The sequence below is a fragment of the Leopardus geoffroyi genome, chromosome B4 (assembly GCF_018350155.1).
Source record: "Leopardus geoffroyi isolate Oge1 chromosome B4, O.geoffroyi_Oge1_pat1.0, whole genome shotgun sequence".
In the NCBI taxonomy this organism is placed as follows: domain Eukaryota; kingdom Metazoa; phylum Chordata; class Mammalia; order Carnivora; family Felidae; genus Leopardus; species Leopardus geoffroyi.
In genome coordinates this window covers 35,699,729-35,712,739 of record NC_059341.1, presented here as the reverse complement: position 1 = coordinate 35,712,739, position 13,011 = coordinate 35,699,729, and the positions used below count along the sequence as shown (strand labels likewise).

Genomic DNA, 13,011 nt, shown 5'->3' with positions numbered 1-13,011 from the left:
CCAGCTCCTACCCTTTGAAAGATCACCAGGTAGTTAAAAAATCAGAAGTTAGAATCATGAAGTTTTAGAGTTGGAAGGCAGCTAAGAAGTGTGCAGTTCAACAACCTATTTCACTAATGAGGAATGTGTGGTCTAACAAGGCAAAATGACTTAGTCAATGTCATTTTTACTGGTTCAATCTGTTTTCTCTAAAATATGCTCCTCCCCCCACCTTACAAATGAAGTAAATAAAGATTAAAACAATTTTTATGTTTGAGGTGTAGGCTTGGTTTTAAGAGATGGGAATTAGCCTTTTTTAAAAACAAGTTTGATATGGACTCTCAAAAAGGAAAAAAGGAAAGATGGGAGGGAGGGAGGGAGGGTGGGAGGAAATGAGGGTGGAAGGAAGGAAGGGAGAGGGAGGAAACAAAGAGGAATCTGAGATTTCTAGTATTGGCAGTATTTTTATGGCAGTGAATGCTAGGACAGCAATCATACTGCCCATGTTCTGGCAGCCACATATGGGAAACGCAAGCTCTGTTTGGCTGCTCTACGCTGACTCTGTACCTCTACCCCATTTGGAAGGCTTTGCACTAAAAATGTTTTCCTTCATAATGTTCTTTAATGCCTTTAAAGCAGTGTTCTTTCATTCACCTTCTGCCTTAGCTCTACTGACCAAACACAGACACAATCTTGTAAAACAAAATCTTCACTGGCCACGGAGAGTCTACATAGCGGTGTTATCTTTGGCCCCCCGGCCTGGTTCTTTTCATATGACATAGCTTTACTGCACCTCACAAATCAGTGATCCCATGATCTCAAAATACTGGAAGGTTCACAGTAGATGAGAAGCAGTTTCTATTTTATGGGTGACTAATACTCATGAACATTTTGTGAGAAACAGTAGAAAACCTAAATAAATATTGTGAAGTAAAAACAATTCTTTTTTCTAAATAAATTATCTTCATTGTAAAGTTAATGTCAGAAACAACAACCACAAAAACAATCTCTCAACTAAAGCATTATACTAATTTGGATTAAGTTAATATGTATCTCCAACCATACACTAGCATTTATTACTTCAAAAGAAAAGGATGGATTTATCTTTTAAAAAGTTTTTATTTAAAACAAATGCATGTTATGTCATTAGGCCTCCCTAATCTCCACAGAGGTCATTATCCAAATGAGAAACTTTAGGTCTGCTACTAGCCTCAAGTTCATGAAAGGCCAGATGGAATCTTTTTCATGACATACTAATTTCCTAATTTTATTTATTTCAGGGGAAAGTTCCTTTAATCTGAGATTTAACAAAGTAAATAAACATTAAAAAAAATAGGAAGCAGGAAAAGTTATCAGTAATAATAAATATAAATAGGAATTACTTATTCTGCTTTTTGGCCATTTAAATTTATATATATATATATATATATATATATATATATATATATATATATTATTTATTTTGAGAGAGAGAGAGAGAGAGAGAGAGAGAGAGAGAGAACTCATGTGTGCATGTATGAGCAGGGAAGGGACAGAGAGAGAGGGAGAGAATACCCTAAGCAGGCTCCACACGGACAGCACAGAGCCCGATGTGGTGCTCGATTTCACCAACTGCAAGATCATGAACTGAGCTGAAATCAAGACTTGGACACTTAACCAACTGAGCCACCTAGGTGCCCCTATATCTTCTTTTTGTTCATAATCCTGTGGATTAATTTCAAAATCTCCTAGACCACAAATAACAAACATGGGTTCCCTAAAGTGTCTTTCCCCCTCTCTGAGCTAATAGTTGTCTTCAGAACTATGAGTTTTTCTCATTCCTTTAGGGATAAATAATCTCAACTTCTTTGTTGCTCCCATAGTTTTTTGTACACCCTTGAACCAAAAAAAGAAAAAAAAGAGCACATGTCATAATTAAGTATTTACACAACTGTTTGCTCCACTAGACTATGAATTCCTGGAAGGTAGGACATTGTTAATACACCCAGCATAAGACTAGCATGGGGTAGACAGTCAATAAATATTTGCTGAGTTGAACTGAAATCAGACTACAAGATCTTATACTATCAATATTCCTTGTATTGCTAATATTAATAGTTATCACTATTCTGGGCTAATTACACATCACAGATTAGATGTGCTAGATCCTCTGTATTCAATGATAACAACTTCTACCAGGGATTACATAGCATGGGAATTCTCCTAACATTGCTTAACATTTCTCCTTCTAACCGGAATTTATTTAGTTTCACACATTTGGTAACCTTCAGCATTAGCCATCTTGATGGGATTTTGTCACTGGGGTTGAGCTCCCTCAGATTGTATATTTCTATTGCCCCAGCACTTTGTAGGCACTAATGTATTCATTTCATGTGTATTTATTATTATGACAATTCTACCATATGCCAGTCTTCCTGACTGAATACCTGTCAGGCCCTGGCAACTAAGAGCTCAAAGAATGCAATTAATCTGCAAAATCACATGCATGTATCTTGAATCTCAACATAGCAAAATAAGTCTTATCGCATACAATTATAGTTTATGAAAAATATATGTTTAACCTAAACATAAAAGAGTGTTTCTACATGTCAAAGCTTGTTCCAATGAAAAGCAGACTTCGTCATATTTGACTCAGATTATTTAACCAAGTGTTTGATAATTACAGGAATAGCTTTGCTGAAAATATCTTAACTATTAAATATATGATCAATGAAAAACTTCTAAGATTCCGTATAGCAGTGGCCTAGAAAGGAGCCAAATGCTACTTCTTTAAAAATTTTTTTTAAATTTTTAATGTTTATTTTTGAGAGAGAGAGAGAGAGAGACATAGCATGAGCAGGGGAAAGGCAGAGAAAGAGAGAGGGAGACACAGAATGTGAAGCAGACTCCAGGCTCTGAGCTGTCAATACAGACAGCTTGAACCCACAAACAGTGAGATCAGGACCTGAGCTGAAGTCGGCCGCTTAACCGACTGTGCCACACAGGCGCCCCCAAATGCTACTTCTTGATTGAAGAAAAATAAGCCAGAGTTTCTGTACTTTTTCCAATTTGACCTCAATCTATAATTATGGATATAGGAGTTACCACTTTTCCCAAAGCCCTTTATGTTATAAACATTGAATCATGTTTTGGTCCTACTTAAATTAGATCTCTAAGGCTGTATACAGTATAATTTTAACACAAATTCTTGGCTAAAATCGTTTTATTTCTCCAAAACCCCTAAGAACATGAAAAATTCTAACTTTTCCTTCTGTGGGTTAAGAAGTATATTAATCCAATACTTTCAAATTGATTATTTGAAACTATTTTCTAAGTGGTTTTTGGACAAAAGTCAATGATAGAAAAGAAAGACTCTAAAGAAGAACAGGTATGAGCACTCAGTGCAGCCATAATGAGCACTGACTATGTGCAAAGCACTGTGTTTAGGGTAGGGAAACTAAAAGATGCTTCACACATTAAGCATTTCCGAAAGTGTTTTGGAATCCAGTTTTTTTCTGCCAAGATTTAGACTTCTCTCATGCCAAACTGGGCTCTGAAAAACAAAATATAAAATACAGTCTGTCTCCAAGCCACAAGTGTAGTGTATGAATCCAAATAGCATCACTATGCAGATGTTTCTTTGGTAAAGTTGAGAATCCTAAAAGTGTTTTTTGGTTCAGGATAAAATAAACGTGACTTCACTTTAATTTCACTCACATAGTATCTGGGTATCAGCTTTGCTACATGGGTTCTTTATCTAACTGTGCCAGATTGTTAAGTCAAATAAGTTTAGAGATGCATATACACAGCTCCCCATTAAATTCATGTGACTGTCCTATATCCACTGAGTCCTCTGGTAATAACGGAAGTCTGGAGGCTGCATAAACTGGGTGGTCAGGGTGAAGAGAAGTATTGTTTCCCCACCTTGTGTGTGTGTTTCAAGGAGCTACCAAGTATCACAACTCAACACAGTAAAAAAAAAAACAAAACAAAAAAAACATGAAACCTAGACATACTACATGGCTCAAAGGTGAAATTTTGCTTTATGTGAGGCTTTTCAGATCCTCCTTTAACTGATAGGATGTGAGTTCTTTAGATTAATAGTCTCCTCTAGAGTTTAGATCTTTTCCTTTCACCACGGACTGAGCATTGACAGAAGAAAAGAGTGATTCTGGGTTAAGGTCAGAGTGACAGGTTTCATCACTCAAGTCACAGCAGATGTACAACCCTTAACCATATATTAAAACACACTAGCTTTCTGAGCAATGGTGCATAATAAATAGGTCAATTTTTCAGTTAGAATGGTAAAGGAGGCTGACAGACACAGAGTAAGATTCAGTGACCACACTGTAAGGTTTAAATTTTGGTGGCCTTCTTTCTTTCTCACTAAGAAGCCCAGACTTCAAGCTGGTAGAAAGAATTCTTGGTTACCTAGTGCAACCAACCACTCCTCTCATGTACAGTAAAAGAGCAAGACTATATCAGTTACCTATTCTAATTGCATATGAAATGTCAAATTCCTGGTCTCCCATTCCATACTGCATATGATTTGAATGAGTTTACTTTAAGGATCTTGTATCACTGGACAGATCCTTAATAGAACATTCTCTTCTTATTCCTGCAAATACTAAGATTCTGCTAGAATGTCAAGTATTTTTAGCCATATAATTACTTTAAAGATCTTTCTTGACTCTAGAGGGCTTTAGGGGTTCAATAAAATCCCTGAAGTTGTATGCAAAATGATGTGTCTATATGCAAAGAAGACATTCTTGAAGGTAGGAAGTACAAAGCATTAACCGCCCCCCCCCCAACAATGCCTGGCACATGGCAGGCAATTAAAAAATGTTGCGAGGGCAGGGAGGAAGAAAAATGTTGCGAGGGCAGGGAGGATCATCAGATCCTCAAAAGAATTTGTGACTCAAAGAAGGTTAAGAACTACTATTTGAGGATCAATACACCAGTAAATACCTTAGAATGGAAAAATAACTCTCAATTATCTGTGGGCAGATAATGTGACTTTCATTTTCTTCGTAATAAATTTACACAGAGTTCACTTTTAACCTTTCAAATTGGTTTTGTAATAATTGCCTGAACTGATTCCAAGGTTAAAAAAACAGTTGATAAAGTCTTGAGGTCTTCAAATTTGTTAAGATGTAAGACCTTTTCCTCCTCCAAGTGGCCTGAAGTCTAGGAGAGAGCTTCAAAAACCAGACTTTGCATCCTTGGCCACAGCAAGGGTGAACCACACAGTTCAGCTTCTGTTACTGCTCTACATTAGCTTGAGAGGTAGGATTTTCAATCTTTACCATGAAATGGCCAACAGTGAGGAATTCAGTAAAGTTGGGCAACATTGTGGCCCTTTCTCAATCACCCCAAGCAGAGTATCTTCAAAGCTGGACAAAAACATCAGACATATATCCCTAATAACAAATCTAGAATTGATATAAATGATTTGGGAATTACATTAAGTACATTGTGTCTATTTCTTATCTAGATCTGTTCATTTTCTGTGCTTATTTGGTACCACAGAACACAAAATATTAAGATGTAGTCTCTGCCCTTGGTAATCTATTACTCAGGTCACTGCTTTCTCAATAGCCTAGATAATCAATAATCAACCAATTAATGACAGAATAGTGGAAGAGAAAACATTTCACAAAATGCATTTGACCTATCTTTGTTTGCAAATTTGGCTTTCTTACTGCTATTACTTATTACGACTATGCCCAGGCATATTTTAACTGGAGCTTTGGAAAAAAATTAAAGCTTATATTTCATAATATGTTTTTCTTTTTTTTTTTTAATTTTTTTTTCAACGTTTATTTATTTATTTTTGGGACAGAGAGAGACAGAGCATGAACGGGGGAGGGGCAGAGAGAGAGGGAGACACAGAATCGGAAACAGGCTCCAGGCTTTGAGCCATCAGCCCAGAGCCTGACGCGGGGCTCGAACTCACAGACCGCGAGATCGTGACCTGGCTGAAGTCGGACGCTTAACTGACTGCGCCACCCAGGCGCCCCTCATAATATGTTTTCTAATAGCCATCAAGAAAAATTGTATTAATTGCTTACTATATATGAATTGCTTACTATATATTTTGTTCTAGAAAAAGGACTGCAAAATAGATCCTACGGCTTCTCTCTGCCAGAAAACTGACTTTATTATTTTTTTCATTTTATTGTTTTTAAATTTACATCCAAATTAGTTAGCATATAGTGCAACAATGATTTCAGGAGTAGATTCCTTAATGCCCCTTGCCCATTTACCCCATCCCCCCTCCCACAACCCCTCCAGGAACCCTCTGTTTGTTCTCCATATTTAAGAGTCTCTTATGTTTTTGTCTCCCTCCCTGTTTTTATATTATTTTTGTTTCCCTTCCCTTATGTTCATCTGTTTTGTCTCTTAAAGTCCTCACATGAGTGAAGTCATATGATATTTGTCTTTGACTCACTAATTTCACTTAGCATAATACCCTCCAGTTCCATCCACGTAGTTGCAAATGGCAAGATTTCATTCTTTTTCATGAAATTTCATCAAATTTGATCAAATTTCATTTGATTGCTGAGTAATACTCCATTGTATATATATATACCACATCTTCTTTATCCATTTATCCATCGATGGACATTTAGGCTCTTTCCATACTTTGGCTATTGTTGATAGTGCTGCTATAAACATTGGGGTGCATATGTCTCTTCGAAACAGCACACCTGTATCCCTTGGATAAATACCTAGTAGTGCAATTGCTAGGTCATAGGGTAGTTCTATTTTTAATTTTTTAAGGAACCTCCATACTGTTTTCCAGAGTGGCTGCACCAGCTTGCATTCCCACCAACAATGCAAAAGAGATCTTCTTTCTCTGCATCCTCCCCAACATGTGTTGTTGCCTGACTTGTTAATATTAGCCATTCTGACAGGTGTAAGGTGGTATCTCATTGTGGTTTTGATTTCTATTTCCCTGATGATGAGTGATGTTGAGCATTTTTTCATGTGTCGGTTGGCCATCTGGATGTCTTCTTTGGAAAAGTGTCTATTCATGTGTTTTGCCCATTTCTTCACTGGATTATTGTTTTTGGGGTGTTGAGTTTGATAAGTTCTTTATAGATTTTGGATACTAACCCTTTATCTGATATGTTGCTTGCAAATATCTTCTCCCATTCCATCAGTTGCCTTTTAGTTTTGCTGATTGTTTCCTTCGCTGTGCTTTTTATTTTGTTGAGGTCCCAGTAGTTCATTTTTGCTTTTGTTTCCCTTGCCTCCAGAGATGTGTTGAGTAAGAAGTTGCTGTGGCCAAGATCAAAGAGGTTTTTGCCTGCTTTCTCCTCAACGATTTTGATGGCTTCCTGTCTTACATTTAGGTCTTTCATCCATTTCGAGTTTATTTTTGTGTATAGTGTAAGAAAGTGGTCCAGGTCCATTCTTCTTCATGTCGCTGTCCAATTTTTCCAGCACCATTTGCTGAAGAGACTGTCTTTATTCCATTGGATATTCTTTCCTACTTTGTCAAAGATTAGTTGGCCATATGTTTGTGGGTCCATTTCTGGGTTCTCTATTCTGTTCCATTAATCTGAATGTCTGCTCTTGTGCCAGTACCATACTGTCTTGATGATTACAGCTTTGTAGTACAGCTTGAAGTCTGGGATTGTGATGCCTCCTGCTTTGGGTTTCTTTTTCAAGATTGCTTTGGCTATTTGGGGTCTTTTCTGGTTCCTTACAAATTTTAGGATTTTTCATTCTAGCTCTGTGAAGAATGCTGCTGTTATTTTGATAGGGATTGCATTGAATATGTAGATTGCTTTGGGTAGTATCGACATTTTAACAATATTTGTCTTCCCATCCAGGAGCATGGAATCTTTTTCCATTTTTTTGTGTCTTCTTCAATTTCTGTCTATAGTTTTCAGTGTATAGATTTTTCACCTCTTTGGTTAGATTTATTCCTAGGTATCTTATGGTTTTTGGTGGAAAATGGGATCGATTCCTGGATTCCTCTTTCTGTTGCTTTATCGTTGGTGAATAGGAATGCAATCGATTTCTGTGCATTGATTTTATATCCTGCAACTTTGTTGAATTCATAAATCAGTTCTAACAGTTTTTTGGTGGAATCTTTTGGGTTTTCCATATAGAGTATCATGTCATCTGCGAAGAGTGAAAGTCTGACCTCCTCCTGGCCAATCTGGATGCCTTTTATTTCTTTGTGTTGTCTGATTGCAGAAGCCAGAAAACTGACTTAAAAAACAACACTGAAAAGGGGAATGGAAAGCTAATTCCTTCCACTCAGGAAAAAAGATCAAGTTGTACAGGTTTTCATATATTCAGCAAAAAGAAACATTTCAAAGAAGGCCCTGTGGAGGAAGTAGATGGCCCAAGACAGAGGAAAGGGAGCATAGCCTTCCTAACAATCTAGACACTACAAACGCAAATTAAACTATTTCCATTACCTCAAATTACTTAAAACTTTCAGTTGAGGTCAAATTACATGAAGGCTTTGGTGTCATTTGTTTTAAAATCCTGAATATGTGTTTTAGAATAAAGATAGTGAGTTATACCAGGTTGAGGAAGCCAAGATAGAAATTGGAGAAGAGTTAGTTTAGTACTCTCATCAATTTAGAAGAAGAGATCAAGATTAGAAGAAATGGTGGTTAATACACGCCAGGATAAAAAAGAAAGGTAACCAATTATATTTAAGTATTCATTTAGGTAAAGAGTCTTCTTTTATAAAATTCAACTGTTTCCACTTTTTTTTTCAATGTTTATTTATTTTTCAGAGAGAGAGAGAGAGAGCAAGTGGGGAAGGGGCAGAGAGAGAGACAGAGAGAGAGAGAGAGACATAGAATCCGAAGCAGGCTCCAGGCTCCAAGCTGTCAGCACACAGCTTGATCGGGGGGGAGGGGGGGGTCGAACCCATGAACTGTGAGATCACGACTTGAGCCAAAGTTGGACACTTAACCGACTAAGCCACCCAGGTGCCTCTACGTTATGTATGATGAAAGGGACAGAACTCAAAGTGTTTTGTTTGATGAGTTTTGGCAGTAATACACTCTCAGGTAAGCAGCCACCCAAAACAAGATATAAAACATTGTGATCACTTTTTCAGTAAAAAACTATAGAATTTCCACCACCAACCCCAGCAGATAAAATCATTTTCTCACTTCTATCACAATAGATTAGTTTTGCCTGTTCTTAGACTTCGTATGAATGGGATCATACAACATGTACTCTTTTGTAGATGGCTTCTTTTCCTCAGGATGCTTTTGAAATTCATCCATGTTATTGAACCAATCGGTAATTCATTCCTTTTTATTGCTAAGTAGTATTCCCTTATATGGATATACCAGATTTGCTTGTCCACTTACTTATTGATGAATGGACATTTGGGTTACTTCTAGATTTTTCTGGCTATTATAAATAAAATTGCTATGAACATTTGGATAAAAGTCTTTGTGTGGACAATATTTTTTCATTTCTTTTAAGTAAATACTAATGAATGGAAATTGTTGGATCATGATAATTATGTTTATAGGTCTATAAGAAATTGCTAAACCATTTTCCACAGTGGTTGACCATATTACCCTCCCACCAGCAATGTATGACAGCTTCAGATGTTCCCACATTCTTTTTTTAAAAAAAAATTTTAATGTTTATTTTTGAGAGATAGAGCACAGGAAGGGGAGGGGCAGAGAGAGAGAGAGAGGGAGACACAGAATCTGAAGCAGGCTCCAGGCTTTGAGCTGTCAGTGCAGAGCCTGCTCCAGGGCTTGAACTCACAAACTGTGAGATTATGACCTGAGCCAAGTCGGACGCTTAATCGACTGAGCCACCCAGGCCCCCTGACTGTTCCACATTCTTATTAACACTTAGGTAATGTCAGTTATTAAATTTTGGCCATTCTACTAAGTTATGTGGTATTTTCATGCTAGTTTTCATTTGTATATCCATCCAATGTGCGATAAACATATGAAAAAGTGCTCAACACAATTAATTACGGCAAAATGCAGATTAAAGCCACAATGAGATTATCACTTCAGAACTCCCAGAATAGCTCAAGTTAAAAGGAACAATATCAAGTGTTGACAATGATATGAAGCAATTGGAACTCTTATACATTACTGGAAAGAGAATAAACAGGTGTGCAACTTTAGAAAACTGTTCAGCATTATCTATTAAAACTAACAAACCTCTGTACTATATATAAGTGGTTGCTAAAAACGCAAAACAATTAAGTGCATATACCTACTTGAAAACCATGGTCCAGAATGTTCATGGCAACTTTATTCACAATAGTTTAAAACTAGAAATAATTCAGATAACCCACCAACAGGAGAATAAATTAACAGATTGCAATATTCTGATGCTATAGAATACTATGTAGCAATAAAAAGCAATAAGCTATTGCTACAACATAGTTACTTAGAAGTTTCTGGTAATTATTGTTGAGCATCTCTTTATTGGCTACTTATAGATCTTCTTTTGTAAAATGTCTGTTAAAAATATTGCCAATTTTTAAATTGGGTTCTTTTCTTCCTATTACTGAGTTCTTAGAGTTATTTACATATTCTGGATATAAATATTATGTCAGATATATGAAGTGAGAATATTTTTTCCCTGTCTGTGGCTTGCCTTTTCATTCTCTGAAAGGTATCTTTAGGGGGCACCTAGGTGGCTCAGTTGGTTGAGTGTCTGACTCTTTCGGCTCAGGTCATGATCTCATGGTTCGTGGGACTGAACCTCACATTGGACTCTGCACTGTTAGCCTCTGCTTGGGATTCCCTCTCCCTCTCTCTGCCCCTCCCCCATTCTCTCTCTCTCTCTCTCAAAATAAATAAAGAAAAAAAAAATTTAAAGGTATCTTTAGAAGAACAGAAGGTTTTTTTTTGTTTGTTTTTGTTTTTGTTGTTACAGGTTTTTTTTTTTTTTTTTTTTTTTTTTTAAAGGGGAAGGCAGATAGGTGGCTCAGTCAGTTAAGCATTTGACTCTTGATTTCAGCTCAGGTCATGATCTCACAGTGGTAAGACTGTTTAGGATTCCCTCTCCCTCCCTCGTTCCCCACCCTGCACCCAATGTCCCCTTGCCTGCTTGCTTGCATGCACAAGCTCTCTCTAAAAAACAAACAAAAAACCCTGAAGTTTTTGATTTGATAAAATTTTTCCTTTTGATGGGGAACAACTTATCATTTTTTTCTTTTATGGTAAATGCTTACAAGATTTAATTTAAATCTAGTGTTTGGTAATACTACCTGTTTTTAACTGTTGTTGATAAAGTCTTACAGATTTGGTTGCTTACACAAACATGGAAAAAAGGATTTCTTATTTAATTCTCAGATAAATTGTCTATAGCATAAGCATTACTGTTTAAGCCATGTGATTGTGATTTAACAGGGCCACTGGAAAATAGCAACATGACCTATTTTCATATACCCTAACTTTGGTGTAATGAATAAACTTCTTTTTTTGGGGAGGGGGGTGCATTTTAAAAAGGTGATTTTATTAAAGCACAGGGATAGGACCTGTGGACAGAAAGAGCTACCGTGAATAAACTTCTTAAATATCAAATCAGAATGCCTCAAAAAAACAAATTTGAAGGAAACATTCTTTTTCTTTAAATGTTTATTTATTTTTAAGAGAAAGAGAGAGACAGAGTAGGAGCAGGAGAGGGGCAGAGAGAGAAGGAAAAACTGAATCAGAAGTAGGCTCCAGGCTCTTAGCTATCAGCACAGAGCCCAGTACGGGGCTCAAACTCACAAACTGTGAGATCATGACCTGAGCTGAAGTTGGACACTCAACCGAATGGGCCACCCAGGCGCCCCTGAAGGAAACATTCTGTAAAATGTTTTTTAAAACTTAAAGTTTCATAAAGAACATTCACATAAGATTAAATTAACATTTTCCCACATTATATATCTCTTCCTAGAACTGTTAAATTTCTCAAGATGAGAATGCATGAATTTTCACAACTTGCAATAATTTCTAGAAACTTTTAGGTAAATGTTACTACTATCTATATAAAATCAACCTTGAGGAGCAAAGGAATTCCTATGTAAGCTGCTGAAATTATTTAGTATTTTGAGTTTCTATCCAGGAACCACACAGAGCTTTAAGTTATGTTTATTGGCTGTTGGATAATGCCCCAAAAGAAAAAAGATTGAAGAAATAGTTGTGAAATTGTTGGTTAAGCTTTATTGGTTGCCTTGAATAAAGAAATCTAATAAAAACTCATTGCAAATATTTAACTGTGCACACTTAATGCCAGGAATTAAGGAGAGTGGAAGGATATCTTGTCACGTAGGAGCTTGCTAATGGAGAAACTAAGACCAATATCTATAAGGTAAAATATAAGTACTAGTAAGTGCCTGCTCCATATTTCCAGCTCAGCATTTAGCATATTATTTTGAACACTTATATTTATATGTCCGTCTTGTGTGCTAGGGTAGTAAATTATAAGAGGGAAGGGATGTGCCTTATTCTTTAATGAACTCTTGAAATCCAGCATTGATCCATCACTGTCAACAGACAAGTGCTCAATAAGCACTTAAACAAATCAAAGTATATGTTGCAGCAAGAAATCACAGCTAGACACAGGAATTATAAAAACAGTAGGGAGAGGTCAAGTTTCACTTGGGTTTTGAAATATGAGTAGAATTTATATGGTAGAGATTGGTCAGGGTGAGGGAGAGAATTCAAGGAGAAAAAATAAGAAACATGTTTAAAAACATGGAGATAAGAAATTAAAGAATATTCTGGGAAAAACATATGTTGTGTTTGGTTACAACAGAAAACAAGTGTAGAAGAATAATGGTAGACTTGGCCAGACAGGCAAACTGGGACCTGACTATAGTAAGGTTTAAACACCTCGTGAAAATGTTTTCTTGGTAGGCATTTAAGATTTTGAGCAGGAAAATGACTTGATCAGACTTATGCTTTAGGAAGATAAATCTAACAGTGGTTTTGCATGGAGGGGATAATAAGCCAGATGCAAATTATAAGGCTAATGTTATATCATCCTTTTTATATGTTCCTGGGCTCAATTTGCTAGTATTTCTTTTTACTATGGTAAAAC

General features: G+C 36.5%; 2 protein-coding genes across 2 annotated transcripts in view; one reads left to right on the top strand and one right to left on the bottom strand.

The window, feature by feature from the left end:
- Positions 1 to 13,011, top strand: part of CACNA1C (calcium voltage-gated channel subunit alpha1 C) — a 757,779-nt gene that overhangs the window by 1,531 nt on the left and 743,237 nt on the right. The window lies entirely within an intron of this gene.
- The window catches only part of DCP1B (decapping mRNA 1B), a 60,001-nt gene that overhangs the window by 22,447 nt on the left and 24,543 nt on the right, over positions 1 to 13,011 (bottom strand). The window lies entirely within an intron of this gene.